At 32.7% G+C, this 13,674-nt stretch overlaps 9 non-coding genes across 9 annotated transcripts; all 9 read right to left on the bottom strand.

Moving 5' to 3' along the window:
* Positions 1–2,518: 2,518 nt before the first annotated feature.
* Positions 2,519–2,590, bottom strand: TRNAP-AGG (transfer RNA proline (anticodon AGG)). Its single transcript has one exon. It is a non-coding gene; the product is annotated as a tRNA-Pro (tRNA).
* Positions 2,591–3,808: 1,218 nt separating this feature from the next.
* On the bottom strand, positions 3,809–3,880 carry TRNAP-AGG (transfer RNA proline (anticodon AGG)). Its single transcript has one exon. It is a non-coding gene; the product is annotated as a tRNA-Pro (tRNA).
* A 1,217-nt stretch (positions 3,881–5,097) lies between these two features.
* TRNAP-AGG (transfer RNA proline (anticodon AGG)) lies at positions 5,098–5,169 on the bottom strand. The gene has a single exon. It is a non-coding gene; the product is annotated as a tRNA-Pro (tRNA).
* Positions 5,170–6,386: 1,217 nt separating this feature from the next.
* TRNAP-AGG (transfer RNA proline (anticodon AGG)) lies at positions 6,387–6,458 on the bottom strand. Its single transcript has one exon. It is a non-coding gene; the product is annotated as a tRNA-Pro (tRNA).
* A 1,216-nt stretch (positions 6,459–7,674) lies between these two features.
* On the bottom strand, positions 7,675–7,746 carry TRNAP-AGG (transfer RNA proline (anticodon AGG)). The gene has a single exon. It is a non-coding gene; the product is annotated as a tRNA-Pro (tRNA).
* A 1,217-nt stretch (positions 7,747–8,963) lies between these two features.
* TRNAP-AGG (transfer RNA proline (anticodon AGG)) lies at positions 8,964–9,035 on the bottom strand. Its single transcript has one exon. It is a non-coding gene; the product is annotated as a tRNA-Pro (tRNA).
* Positions 9,036–10,252: 1,217 nt separating this feature from the next.
* Positions 10,253–10,324, bottom strand: TRNAP-AGG (transfer RNA proline (anticodon AGG)). The gene has a single exon. It is a non-coding gene; the product is annotated as a tRNA-Pro (tRNA).
* Positions 10,325–11,541: 1,217 nt separating this feature from the next.
* On the bottom strand, positions 11,542–11,613 carry TRNAP-AGG (transfer RNA proline (anticodon AGG)). The gene has a single exon. It is a non-coding gene; the product is annotated as a tRNA-Pro (tRNA).
* A 1,217-nt stretch (positions 11,614–12,830) lies between these two features.
* On the bottom strand, positions 12,831–12,902 carry TRNAP-AGG (transfer RNA proline (anticodon AGG)). Its single transcript has one exon. It is a non-coding gene; the product is annotated as a tRNA-Pro (tRNA).
* Positions 12,903–13,674: the final 772 nt, after the last annotated feature.

A 13,674-nucleotide genomic window follows, 5' to 3' on the forward strand; every position in this document is an offset into this window, starting at 1 on the left:
GACCAACAAGCCACCTACCTGAAGTTTTTTCTTTGGATTTTTCAATTGATTTTTAGAAAATAGCTTTTTGTTTTTAAAACACCATATACAATTATGTAAAAATGAATTTGTAGAATAAATAAAATATTTCCTTATGGTCCAGTAGATAGTTTTCTAAGGTATGCATATAGGAAAAGTGCAGGGACAAGATTTGTGAGTGCCTACAGAGTTTGGACTTCTCTCATGGACGAAGCTAAAGACTTGTCATATGCAATGTACAAATCATGCTTCCAGACACAGAAGAAAGGCAAAAGAATACCTTGCAATTTCATTTTTGAACTTTTTGTGTTTCAAAGTGAGACTATTCTTTTAAAACATTCAAAGCTATCTAGACAGAAGGGAACCTGCAGTTTTCCTGATATACCACAATACGGTTGAAATTTTAACAAGTATGCTCTTATTTGTAGTACAACTAAAATGTTTTCGTAAGATTCTATTGATAGTATTCTATGTGTGCTTATTTGGAAAGTGCAGTGACAAGATATAAAAATGGCGACAAAGTTTGGACTTGTCTGATCGATAAAACCCAAGACTTGTAAAAAGCTATGTGTAAATCAAGCATAAATAGAAGAAAGGCAATAGGAAAATGATGAAGGCAAGATTCATAAGTATGTACAAATTCTATTGGGAGTATGGCAAAAACAAAACTCAGTTGATGCTATTGACTTAGCCAATTGAGAAAATCATATATATATAAACCATGAGATGCACCGTAAAAAGAAAGAGAGGGCTCGTCAGGGAATTGAACCAGGGACCTGTCGCGCCCAAAACGAAAATCATAGAATCATCAAGTAAGCATGTTTTATTTGATATCTTAACCAATTTTATGTGAAAATTATATTATTTTAAAGCAGTCACTAATGTGTACAAGGAGGAAATATTAGCAGAAATAAAATATTTCCTAATAGTCAATAATTTTCTAAGTATACTTGCTTGAAAATTGCTGTACAAAGTTTTATGATGCCCAGCAGAGTTTTTCTGATTGATAAAACCCAAGACATGTCACATGCTGTGTGCAGATAAGTACTTACAAATAATTTTAGCAGTTTGACAAAAAACAAAATTCAATTGTGCAAATTAGTAAATACAATCTATTTTGAGAGTTTTGAAAAAACAACATTCAGTTGAAATTCACTCAGGAAATTGACTACAATAAGATAATAGAACCATTTCAAAGAATCTGAAAATTTGGGCTCGTCCAGGATTTGAACCCAGGACTTCTCGCACTCTAAGCGAGAATCATACCCCTAGACCAACGAGCCACCTACCTGAAGATTTTTCTTTGGATTTTTCAATTGATTTTTAGAAAATAGCTTTTTGTTTTTAAAACACCATATACATTTATGTAAAAATGAATTTGTAGAATAAATAAAATATTTCCTTATGGTCCAGTAGATAGTTTTCTAAGGTATGCATATAGGAAAAGTGCTGGGACAAGATTTGTGAGTGCCTACAGAGTTTGGACTTCTCTCATGGATGAAGCTAAAGACTTGTCATATGCAATGTACAAATCATGCTTCCAGACACAGAAGAAAGGCAAAAGAAAACCTTGCAATTTCATTTTTGAACTTTTTGTGTTTCAAAGTGAGACTATTCTTTTAAAACATTCAAAGCTATCTAGACAGAAGGGAACCTGCAGTTTTCCTGATATACCACAATACGGTTGAAATTTTAATAAGTATGCTCTTATTTGTAGTACAACTAAAATGTTTTCGTAAGATTCTATTGATAGTTTTCTATGTGTGCTTATTTGGAAAGTGCAGTGACAAGATATAAAAATGGCGACAGAGTTTGGACTTGTCTGATCGATAAAACCCAAGACTTGTAAAAAACTATGTGTAAATCATGCATAAATAGAAGAAAGGCAATAGGAAAATGATGAAGGCAAGATTCATAAGTATGTACAAATTCTATTGGGAGTATGGTAAAAACAAAACTCAGTTGATGCTATTGACTTAGCCAATTGAGAAAATCAGATATATATAAACCATGAGATGCACCGTAAAAAGAAAGAGAGGGCTCGTCAGGGAATTGAACCAGGGACCTGTCGCGCCCAAAACGAAAATCATAGAATCATCAAGTAAGCATGTTTTATTTGATATCTTAACCAATTTTATGTGAAAATTATATTATTTTAAAGCAGTCACTAATGTGTACAAGGAGGAAATATTAGCAGAAATAAAATATTTCCTAATAGTCAATAATTTTCTAAGTATACTTGCTTGAAAATTGCTGTACAAAGTTTTATGATGCCCAGCAGAGTTTTTCTGATTGATAAAACCCAAGACATGTCACATGCTGTGTGCAGATAAGTACTTACAAATAATTTTAGCAGTTTGACAAAAAACAAAATTCAATTGTGCAAATTAGTAAACACAATCTATTTTGAGAGTTTTGAAAAAACAACATTCAGTTCAAATTCACTCAGGAAATTGATTACAATAAGATAATAGAACCATTTCAAAGAATCTGAAAATTTGGGCTTGTCCGGGATTTGAACCCAGGACCTCTCGCACCCTAAGCGAAAATCATACCCCTAGACCAACGAGCCACCTTCCCTGAAGATTTTTCTTTGGATTTTTCAATTGATTTTTTGAAAATAGCTTTTTGTTTTTAAAACACCATATACATTTATGTAAAAATGAATTTGTAGAATAAATAAAATATTTCCTTATGGTCCAGTAGATAGTTTTCTAAGGTATGCATATAGGAAAAGTGCAGGGACAAGATTTGTGAGTGCCTACAGAGTTTGGGCTTCTCTCATGGACGAAGCTAAAGACTTTTCATTTGCAATGTACAAATCATGCTTCAAGACACAGAAGAAAGGCAAAAGAAAACCTTGCAATTTAATTTTTGAACTTTTTGTGTTTCAAAGTGAGACTATTCTTTTAAAACATTCAAAGCTATCTAGACAGAAGGGAACCTGCAGTTTTCCTGATATACCACAATACGGTTGAAATTTTAATAAGTATGCTCTTATTTGTAGTACAACTAAAATGTTTTCGTAAGATTCTATTGATAGTTTTCTATGTGTGCTTATTTGGAAAGTGCAGTGACAAGATATAAAAATGGAGACAGAGTTTGGACTTGTCTGATCGATAAAACCCAAGACTTGTAAAAAGCTATGTGTAAATCATGCATAAATAGAAGAAAGGCAATAGGAAAATGATGAAGGCAAGATTCATAAGTATGTACAAATTCTATTGGGAGTATGGCAAAAACAAAACTCAGTTGATGCTATTGACTTAGCCAATTGAGAAAATCAGATATATATAAACCATGAGATGCACCGTAAAAAGAAAGAGAGGGCTCGTCATGGAATTGAACCAGGGACCTGTCGCGCCCAAAACGAAAATCATAGAATCATCAAGTAAGCATGTTTTATTTGATATCTTAACCAATTTTATGTGAAAATTATATTATTTTAAAGCAGTCACTAATGTGTACAAGGAGGAAATATTAGCATAAATAAAATATTTCCTAATAGTCAATAATTTTCTAAGAATACTTGCTTGAAAATTGCTGTGCAAAGTTTTATGATGCCCAGCAGAGTTTTTCTCATGGATAAAACCCAAGACATGTCACATGCTGTGTGCAGATAAGTACTTACAAATAATTATAGCAGTTTGACAAAAAACAAAATTCAATTGTGCAAATTAGTAAATACAATCTATTTTGAGAGTTTTGAAAAAACAACATTCAGTTGAAATTCACTCAGGAAATTGACTACAATAAGATAATAGAACCATTTCAAAGAATCAGAAAATTTGGGCTCATCCGGGATTTGAACCCGGGACCTCTCGCACCCTAAGCGAGAATCATACCCCTAGACCAACAAGCCACCTACCTGAAGTTTTTTCTTTGGATTTTTCAATTGATTTTTAGAAAATAGCTTTTTGTTTTTAAAACACCATATACATTTATGTAAAAATGAATTTGTAGAATAAAAAAAATATTTCCTTATGGTCCAGTAGATAGTTTTCTAAGGTATGCATATAGGAAAAGTGCAGGGACAAGATTTGTGAGTGCCTACAGAGTTTGGACTTCTCTCATGGACGAAGCTAAAGACTTGTCATATGCAATGTACAAATCATGCTTCCAGACACAGAAGAAAGGCAAAAGAAAACCTTGCAATTTAATTTTTGAACTTTTTGTGTTTCAAAGTGAGACTATTCTTTTAAAACATTCAAAGCTATCTAGACAGAAGGGAACCTGCAGTTTTCCTGATATACCACAATACGGTTGAAATTTTAATAAGTATGCTCTTATTTGTAGTACAACTAAAATGTTTTCGTAAGATTCTATTGATAGTTTTCTATGTGTGCTTATTTGGAAAGTGCAGTGACAAGATATAAAAATGGCGACAGAGTTTGGACTTGTCTGATCGATAAAACCCAAGACTTGTAAAAAACTATGTGTAAATCATGCATAAATAGAAGAAAGGCAATAGGAAAATGATGAAGGCAAGATTCATAAGTATGTACAAATTCTATTGGGAGTATGGCAAAAACAAAACTCAGTTGATGCTATTGACTTAGCCAATTGAGAAAATCAGATATATATAAACCATGAGATGCACCGTAAAAAGAAAGAGAGGGCTCGTCAGGGAATTGAACCAGGGACCTGTCGCGCCCAAAACGAATATCATAGAATCATCAAGTAAGCATGTTTTATTTGATATCTTAACCAATTTTATGTGAAAATTATATTATTTTAAAGCAGTCACTAATGTGTACAAGGAGGAAATATTAGCATAAATAAAATATTTCCTAATAGTCAATAATTTTCTAAGTTTACTTGCTTGAAAATTGCTGTGCAAAGTTTTATGATGCCCAGCAGAGTTTTTCTGATGGATAAAACCCAAGACATGTCACATGCTGTGTGCAGATAAGTACTTACAAATAATTTTAGCAGTTTGACAAAAAACAAAATTCAATTGTGCAAATTAGTAAATACAATCTATTTTGAGAGTTTTGAAAAAACAACATTCAGTTGAAATTCACTCAGGAAATTGACTACAATAAGATAATAGAACCATTTCAAAGAATCTGAAAATTTGGGCTCGTCCAGGATTTGAACCCGGGACCTCTTGCACCCTAAGCGAGAATCATACCCCTAGACCAACGAGCCACCTACCTGAAGTTTTTTCTTTGGATTTTTCAATTGATTTTTAGAAAATAGCTTTTTGTTTTTAAAACACCATATACATTTATGTAAAAATGAATTTGTAGAATAAAAAAAATATTTCCTTATGGTCCAGTAGATAGTTTTCTAAGGTATGCATATAGGAAAAGTGCAGGGACAAGATTTGTGAGTGCCTACAGAGTTTGGACTTCTCTCATGGACGAAGCTAAAGACTTGTCATATGCAATGTACAAATCATGCTTCCAGACACAGAAGAAAGGCAAAAGAAAACCTTGCAATTTAATTTTTGAACTTTTTGTGTTTCAAAGTGAGACTATTCTTTTAAAACATTCAAAGCTATCTAGACAGAAGGGAACCTGCAGTTTTCCTGATATACCACAATACGGTTGAAATTTTAATAAGTATGCTCTTATTTGTAGTACAACTAAAATGTTTTCGTAAGATTCTATTGATAGTTTTCTATGTGTGCTTATTTGGAAAGTGCAGTGACAAGATATAAAAATGGCGACAGAGTTTGGACTTGTCTGATCGATAAAACCCAAGACTTGTAAAAAACTATGTGTAAATCATGCATAAATAGAAGAAAGGCAATAGTAAAATGATGAAGGCAAGATTCATAAGTATGTACAAATTCTATTGGGAGTATGGCAAAAACAAAACTCAGTTGATGCTATTGACTTAGCCAATTGAGAAAATCAGATATATATAAACCATGAGATGCACCGTAAAAAGAAAGAGAGGGCTCGTCAGGGAATTGAACCAGGGACCTGTCGCGCCCAAAACGAATATCATAGAATCATCAAGTAAGCATGTTTTATTTGATATCTTAACCAATTTTATGTGAAAATTATATTATTTTAAAGCAGTCACTAATGTGTACAAGGAGGAAATATTAGCATAAATAAAATATTTCCTAATAGTCAATAATTTTCTAAGTTTACTTGCTTGAAAATTGCTGTGCAAAGTTTTATGATGCCCAGCAGAGTTTTTCTGATGGATAAAACCCAAGACATGTCACATGCTGTGTGCAGATAAGTACTTACAAATAATTTTAGCAGTTTGACAAAAAACAAAATTCAATTGTGCAAATTAGTAAATACAATCTATTTTGAGAGTTTTGAAAAAACAACATTCAGTTGAAATTCACTCAGGAAATTGACTACAATAAGATAATAGAACCATTTCAAAGAATCTGAAAATTTGGGCTCGTCCAGGATTTGAACCCGGGACCTCTCGCACCCTAAGCGAGAATCATACCCCTAGACCAACGAGCCACCTACCTGAAGTTTTTTCTTTGGATTTTTCAATTGATTTTTAGAAAATAGCTTTTTGTTTTTAAAACACCATATACATTTATGTAAAAATGAATTTGTAGAATAAAAAAAATATTTCCTTATGGTCCAGTAGATAGTTTTCTAAGGTATGCATATAGGAAAAGTGCAGGGACAAGATTTGTGAGTGCCTACAGAGTTTGGACTTCTCTCATGGACGAAGCTAAAGACTTGTCATATGCAATGTACAAATCATGCTTCCAGACACAGAAGAAAGGCAAAAGAAAACCTTGCAATTTCATTTTTGAATTTTTGTGTTTCAAAGTGAGACTATTCTTTTAAAACATTCAAAGCTATCTAGACAGAAGGGAACCTGCAGTTTTCCTGATATACCACAATACGGTTGAAATTTTAATAAGTATGCTCTTATTTGTAGTACAACTAAAATGTTTTCGTAAGATTCTATTGATAGTTTTCTATGTGTGCTTATTTGGAAAGTGCAGTGACAAGATATAAAAATGGCGACAGAGTTTGGACTTGTCTGATCGATAAAACCCAAGACTTGTAAAAAACTATGTGTAAATCATGCATAAATAGAAGAAAGGCAATAGGAAAATGATGAAGGCAAGATTCATAAGTATGTACAAATTCTATTGGGAGTATGGTAAAAACAAAACTCAGTTGATGCTATTGACTTAGCCAATTGAGAAAATCAGATATATATAAACCATGAGATGCACCGTAAAAAGAAAGAGAGGGCTCGTCAGGGAATTGAACCAGGGACCTGTCGCGCCCAAAACGAAAATCATAGAATCATCAAGTAAGCATGTTTTATTTGATATCTTAACCAATTTTATGTGAAAATTATATTATTTTAAAGCAGTCACTAATGTGTACAAGGAGGAAATATTAGCAGAAATAAAATATTTCCTAATAGTCAATAATTTTCTAAGTATACTTGCTTGAAAATTGCTGTACAAAGTTTTATGATGCCCAGCAGAGTTTTTCTGATTGATAAAACCCAAGACATGTCACATGCTGTGTGCAGATAAGTACTTACAAATAATTATAGCAGTTTGACAAAAAACAAAATTCAATTGTGCAAATTAGTAAACACAATCTATTTTGAGAGTTTTGAAAAAACAACATTCAGTTGAAATTCACTCAGGAAATTGATTACAATAAGATAATAGAACCATTTCAAAGAATCTGAAAATTTGGGCTTGTCCGGGATTTGAACCCAGGACCTCTCGCACCCTAAGCGAAAATCATACCCCTAGACCAACGAGCCACCTACCTGAAGTTTTTTCTTTGGATTTTTCAATTGATTTTTTGAAAATAGCTTTTTGTTTTTAAAACACCATATACATTTATGTAAAAATGAATTTGTAGAATAAATAAAATATTTCCTTATGGTCCAGTATATAGTTTTCTAAGGTATGCATATAGGAAAAGTGCAGGGACAAGATTTGTGAGTGCCTACAGAGTTTGGGCTTCTCTCATGGACGAAGCTAAAGACTTTTCATTTGCAATGTACAAATCATGCTTCAAGACACAGAAGAAAGGCAAAAGAAAACCTTGCAATTTAATTTTTGAACTTTTTGTGTTTCAAAGTGAGACTATTCTTTTAAAACATTCAAAGCTATCTAGACAGAAGGGAACCTGCAGTTTTCCTGATATACCACAATACGGTTGAAATTTTAATAAGTATGCTCTTATTTGTAGTACAACTAAAATGTTTTCGTAAGATTCTATTGATAGTTTTCTATGTGTGCTTATTTGGAAAGTGCAGTGACAAGATATAAAAATGGCGACAGAGTTTGGACTTGTCTGATCGATAAAACCCAAGACTTGTAAAAAGCTATGTGTAAATCATGCATAAATAGAAGAAAGGCAATAGGAAAATGATGAAGGCAAGATTCATAAGTATGTACAAATTCTATTGGGAGTATGGCAAAAACAAAACTCAGTTGATGCTATTGACTTAGCCAATTGAGAAAATCAGATATATATAAACCATGAGATGCACCGTAAAAAGAAAGAGAGGGCTCGTCATGGAATTGAACCAGGGACCTGTCGCGCCCAAAACGAAAATCATAGAATCATCAAGTAAGCATGTTTTATTTGATATCTTAACCAATTTTATGTGAAAATTATATTATTTTAAAGCAGTCACTAATGTGTACAAGGAGGAAATATTAGCATAAATAAAATATTTCCTAATAGTCAATAATTTTCTAAGAATACTTGCTTGAAAATTGCTGTGCAAAGTTTTATGATGCCCAGCAGAGTTTTTCTCATGGATAAAACCCAAGACATGTCACATGCTGTGTGCAGATAAGTACTTACAAATAATTATAGCAGTTTGACAAAAAACAAAATTCAATTGTGCAAATTAGTAAATACAATCTATTTTGAGAGTTTTGAAAAAACAACATTCAGTTGAAATTCACTCAGGAAATTGACTACAATAAGATAATAGAACCATTTCAAAGAATCAGAAAATTTGGGCTCATCCGGGATTTGAACCCGGGACCTCTCGCACCCTAAGCGAGAATCATACCCCTAGACCAACAAGCCACCTACCTGAAGTTTTTTCTTTGGATTTTTCAATTGATTTTTAGAAAATAGCTTTTTGTTTTTAAAACACCATATACATTTATGTAAAAATGAATTTGTAGAATAAAAAAAATATTTCCTTATGGTCCAGTTGATAGTTTTCTAAGGTATGCATATAGGAAAAGTGCAGGGACAAGATTTGTGAGTGCCTACAGAGTTTGGACTTCTCTCATGGACGAAGCTAAAGACTTGTCATATGCAATGTACAAATCATGCTTCCAGACACAGAAGAAAGGCAAAAGAAAACCTTGCAATTTAATTTTTGAACTTTTTGTGTTTCAAAGTGAGACTATTCTTTTAAAACATTCAAAGCTATCTAGACAGAAGGGAACCTGCAGTTTTCCTGATATACCACAATACGGTTGAAATTTTAATAAGTATGCTCTTATTTGTAGTACAACTAAAATGTTTTCGTAAGATTCTATTGATAGTTTTCTATGTGTGCTTATTTGGAAAGTGCAGTGACAAGATATAAAAATGGCGACAGAGTTTGGACTTGTCTGATCGATAAAACCCAAGACTTGTAAAAAACTATGTGTAAATCATGCATAAATAGAAGAAAGGCAATAGGAAAATGATGAAGGCAAGATTCATAAGTATGTACAAATTCTATTGGGAGTATGGCAAAAACAAAACTCAGTTGATGCTATTGACTTAGCCAATTGAGAAAATCAGATATATATAAACCATGAGATGCACCGTAAAAAGAAAGAGAGGGCTCGTCAGGGAATTGAACCAGGGACCTGTCGCGCCCAAAACGAATATCATAGAATCATCAAGTAAGCATGTTTTATTTGATATCTTAACCAATTTTATGTGAAAATTATATTATTTTAAAGCAGTCACTAATGTGTACAAGGAGGAAATATTAGCATAAATAAAATATTTCCTAATAGTCAATAATTTTCTAAGTTTACTTGCTTGAAAATTGCTGTGCAAAGTTTTATGATGCCCAGCAGAGTTTTTCTGATGGATAAAACCCAAGACATGTCACATGCTGTGTGCAGATAAGTACTTACAAATAATTTTAGCAGTTTGACAAAAAACAAAATTCAATTGTGCAAATTAGTAAATACAATCTATTTTGAGAGTTTTGAAAAAACAACATTCAGTTGAAATTCACTCAGGAAATTGACTACAATAAGATAATAGAACCATTTCAAAGAATCTGAAAATTTGGGCTCGTCCAGGATTTGAACCCGGGACCTCTCGCACCCTAAGCGAGAATCATACCCCTAGACCAACGAGCCACCTACCTGAAGTTTTTTCTTTGGATTTTTCAATTGATTTTTAGAAAATAGCTTTTTGTTTTTAAAACACCATATACATTTATGTAAAAATGAATTTGTAGAATAAAAAAAATATTTCCTTATGGTCCAGTAGATAGTTTTCTAAGGTATGCATATAGGAAAAGTGCAGGGACAAGATTTGTGAGTGCCTACAGAGTTTGGACTTCTCTCATGGACGAAGCTAAAGACTTGTCATATGCAATGTACAAATCATGCTTCCAGACACAGAAGAAAGGCAAAAGAAAACCTTGCAATTTAATTTTTGAACTTTTTGTGTTTCAAAGTGAGACTATTCTTTTAAAACATTCAAAGCTATCTAGACAGAAGGGAACCTGCAGTTTTCCTGATATACCACAATACGGTTGAAATTTTAATAAGTATGCTCTTATTTGTAGTACAACTAAAATGTTTTCGTAAGATTCTATTGATAGTTTTCTATGTGTGCTTATTTGGAAAGTGCAGTGACAAGATATAAAAATGGCGACAGAGTTTGGACTTGTCTGATCGATAAAACCCAAGACTTGTAAAAAACTATGTGTAAATCATGCATAAATAGAAGAAAGGCAATAGGAAAATGATGAAGGCAAGATTCATAAGTATGTACAAATTCTATTGGGAGTATGGCAAAAACAAAACTCAGTTGATGCTATTGACTTAGCCAATTGAGAAAATCAGATATATATAAACCATGAGATGCACCGTAAAAAGAAAGAGAGGGCTCGTCAGGGAATTGAACCAGGGACCTGTCGCGCCCAAAACGAATATCATAGAATCATCAAGTAAGCATGTTTTATTTGATATCTTAACCAATTTTATGTGAAAATTATATTATTTTAAAGCAGTCACTAATGTGTACAAGGAGGAAATATTAGCATAAATAAAATATTTCCTAATAGTCAATAATTTTCTAAGTTTACTTGCTTGAAAATTGCTGTGCAAAGTTTTATGATGCCCAGCAGAGTTTTTCTGATGGATAAAACCCAAGACATGTCACATGCTGTGTGCAGATAAGTACTTACAAATAATTTTAGCAGTTTGACAAAAAACAAAATTCAATTGTGCAAATTAGTAAATACAATCTATTTTGAGAGTTTTGAAAAAACAACATTCAGTTGAAATTCACTCAGGAAATTGATTACAATAAGATAATAGAACCATTTCAAAGAATCTGAAAATTTGGGCTCGTCCAGGATTTGAACCCGGGACCTCTCGCACCCTAAGCGAGAGTCATACCCCTAGACCAATGAGCCACCTACCTGAAGTTTTTTCTTTGGATTTTTCAATTGATTTTTAGAAAATAGCTTTTTGTTTTTAAAACACCATATACATTTATGTAAAAATGAATTTGTAGAATAAAAAAAATATTTCCTTATGGTCCAGTAGATAGTTTTCTAAGGTATGCATATAGGAAAAGTGCAGGGACAAGATTTGTGAGTGCCTACAGAGTTTGGACTTCTCTCATGGACGAAGCTAAAGACTTGTCATATGCAATGTACAAATCATGCTTCCAGACACAGAAGAAAGGCAAAAGAAAACCTTGCAATTTCATTTTTGAACTTTTTGTGTTTCAAAGTGAGACTATTCTTTTAAAACATTCAAAGCTATCTAGACAGAAGGGAACCTGCAGTATTCCTGATATACCACAATACGGTTGAAATTTTAATAAGTATGCTCTTATTTGTACTACAACTAAAATGTTTTCGTAAGATTCTATTGATAGTTTTCTATGTGTGCTTATTTGGAAAGTGCAGTGACAAGATATAAAAATGGCGACAGAGTTTGGACTTGTCTGATCGATAAAACCCAAGACTTGTAAAAAACTATGTGTAAATCATGCATAAATAGAAGAAAGGCAATAGGAAAATTATGAAGGCAAGATTCATAAGTATGTACAAATTCTATTGGGAGTATGGCAAAAACAAAACTCAGTTGATGCTATTGACTTAGCCAATTGAGAAAATCAGATATATATAAACCATGAGATGCACCGTAAAAAGAAAGAGAGGGCTCGTCAGGGAATTGAACCAGGGACCTGTCGCGCCCAAAACGAAAATCATAGAATCATCAAGTAAGCATGTTTTATTTGATATCTTAACCAATTTTATGTGAAAATTATATTATTTTAAAGCAGTCACTAATGTGTACAAGGAGGAAATATTAGCATAAATAAAATATTTCCTAATAGTCAATAATTTTCTAAGTTTACTTGCTTGAAAATTGCTGTGCAAAGTTTTATGATGCCCAGCAGAGTTTTTCTGATGGATAAAACCCAAGACATGTCACATGCTGTGTGCAGATAAGTACTTACAAATAATTTTAGCAGTTTGACAAAAAACAAAATTCAATTGTGCAAATTAGTAAATACAATCTATTTTGAGAGTTTTGAAAAAACAACATTCAGTTGAAATTCACTCAGGAAATTGACTACAATAAGATAATAGAACCATTTCAAAGAATCTGAAAATTTGGGCTCGTCCAGGATTTGAACCCGGGACCTCTCGCACCCTAAGCGAGAGTCATACCCCTAGACCAACAAGCCACCTACCTGAAGTTTTTTCTTTGGATTTTTCAATTGATTTTTAGAAAATAGCTTTTTGTTTTTAAAACACCATATACATTTATGTAAAAATGAATTTGTAGAATAAAAAAAATATTTCCTTATGGTCCAGTAGATAGTTTTCTAAGGTATGCATATAGGAAAAGTGCAGGGACAAGATTTGTGAGTGCCTACAGAGTTTGGACTTCTCTCATGGACGAAGCTAAAGACTTGTCATATGCAATGTACAAATCATGCTTCCAGACACAGAAGAAAGGCAAAAGAAAACCTTGCAATTTCATTTTTGAACTTTTTGTGTTTCAAAGTGAGACTATTCTTTTAAAACATTCAAAGCTATCTAGACAGAAGGGAACCTGCAGTATTCCTGATATACCACAATACGGTTGAAATTTTAATAAGTATGCTCTTATTTGTACTACAACTAAAATGTTTTCGTAAGATTCTATTGATAGTTTTCTATGTGTGCTTATTTGGAAAGTGCAGTGACAAGATATAAAAATGGCGACAGAGTTTGGACTTGTCTGATCGATAAAACCCAAGACTTGTAAAAAACTATGTGTAAATCATGCATAAATAGAAGAAAGGCAATAGGAAAATTATGAAGGCAAGATTCATAAGTATGTACAAATTCTATTGGGAGTATGGCAAAAACAAAACTCAGTTGATGCTATTGACTTAGCCAATTGAGAAAATCAGATATATATAAACCATGAGATGCACCGTAAAAAGAAAGAGAGGGCTCGTCAGGGAATTG

This window comes from Taudactylus pleione, unplaced genomic scaffold (genome assembly GCF_031769625.1).
Source record: "Taudactylus pleione unplaced genomic scaffold, aTauple2 ptg000317l, whole genome shotgun sequence".
NCBI lineage: Eukaryota > Metazoa > Chordata > Amphibia > Anura > Myobatrachidae > Taudactylus > Taudactylus pleione.